The following is a 2,003-nucleotide window of genomic DNA, read 5'->3' as shown; positions in this document are numbered from 1 at the left end:
GATAAATGTGTTACCAGGCTTAGGTGATAAGACGAGCCTTTAGCAACACCGTCAGATTGTTCACAAAACTCTTTCTTATATTGAAAATGACCGCTAGCATTATTCGACCTGGTCACATATACCACAACAGTCTACAAAAATCACCGGATTTATTCAAGAAAAAAGACGAATGGACGTTATATACAAGAATTATTCCGAAGTGAAATGAGAGAAATGAATGAATTATCAGATGTGAAACAGAAAAGCTAGTGGGACTGTGGGTGTTTGCGTGCAGACTGCATGGTTGCAAGGTCCCCCCCCCCCCCCCCCTTCTGCTTTTCCCCTGTCCCTATCAAATCATTGATGACACCATGCAACATCGTCATAACTCACTTCTCTACCCCACGACATCAGAGTCCGTATTTCCCATGTATACAGTAGCAGGAAATTGAACACACTCGTGGCAAATTCAAAATATTCCAACTGTGCTAAAGGGCTTTCCCCACCCCTCTCATGGGACACAAGAAGTGGGCCATTTGATCTGAGTATAAACTCACTGCGAATTTAAAAACTCAAGATGGGTGTTGGCCCATTGGAATGGAATTTAAAGCCGGCCGAGGTGGCCGAGTGGTTCTAGGCGCTACAGTCTGGAACCGCGCGACCGCTACCGTCGCAGGTTCGAATCCTGCCTCGGGCATGGATGTGTGTGATGTCCTTAGGTTAGTTAGGTTTAAGTAGTTCTAAGTTCCAGGGGACTGATGACCTCAGCAGTTAAGTCCCGTAGTGCTCAGTGCCATTTGTAATTTAAAAAATCCAACATGGCGGACCTGTCAACATGGGTGTAGCCGTGTGACTTCAAATTCCAAGATGGTGATGACGGATGGCATAACCCGGAATACAGACACAGCTCTATGCTGTCAGGTTCCGAGATGGCGATGCAAGATGGCGGGAGCACAAGCACAGCCATAGTGTAACCTTCCCGTATAAATAAAAAATACATAATGATGTGTAACCTTCCCGAACAGAAAATAAACATAAATATAACTAAATTGAATAATTAAATTCTGACGTATGAAAACTGATAAATCTTAACTTATGAAAAACTGATACATTTTGACGAAAGCAGCGCTACGCCATGGTCCTGTGAAATCAATATGAATCTGTCCGTGAGAAATAAACAGAAAAATTCTTACCTCGTGATGGTGTCACGGATAACGCTGTCTTTATATCTGCTCGTAAATGGCACAGCTCAGTGCAATGCTGGCCTGTCTGTTAATACTGGATAACATTTTTCTGCGATCTGAATTACCAGAAGAACTGACTTTAGTTAGTGACACAGCTGCACAGCTGGTCGTGTACAGGGCACATGACTATGATCTGACAGAATTTCTGGAATATTTTAGTTGAGATAAATGAGTGGACCGGGACTGGCAATGACTTAAGGAGATATTATAAATTTGTAGTTGACTGGTAAAAAGAATTATATTCTGAAAATTTTTTACATTATTGATAAAGATCTATAATCCATTACAATGGAAAATGGAATATATTACAAATCTGGGACAACTGGTGCTGATGAATCACAAAAGAAAACAGTGAAACAAATTCATATTGACATCTCAGATAAGTGACTTAACTACGCACATGCCAATAAAAAGAATAAAATTTACCTTACAATAGATGGTTGACTTAATTACACTGTTGAATTTTCATTATATTAACAATTATTCATTTGTTCATCATCATCTCATTCCATAGTATCATTTAGCTCTGCGGCTGCTCACAATTATTATTCAGTTCCATATAATAAAATTTTATAATTTGTTCTGCACTGTGACTTTAACAACTACTAACTATAGCCGCGCGGGATTAGCCGAGCGGCCTAAGGCGCTGCAGTCTTGGACTGTGCGACTGATCCCGGCGGAGGTTCGAGTCCTCGCTCGGGCATGGGTGTGTGTGTTTGTCCTTAGGATAATTTAGGTTAAGTAGTGTGTAAGCTTAGGGACTGATGACCTTAGCAGTTA

Source organism: Schistocerca americana, chromosome 4 (genome assembly GCF_021461395.2).
Source record: "Schistocerca americana isolate TAMUIC-IGC-003095 chromosome 4, iqSchAmer2.1, whole genome shotgun sequence".
In the NCBI taxonomy this organism is placed as follows: Eukaryota; Metazoa; Arthropoda; class Insecta; order Orthoptera; family Acrididae; genus Schistocerca; species Schistocerca americana.
The sequence above is the reverse complement of the archived record's forward strand: the minus strand, read 5'-3'. Positions refer to the sequence as shown.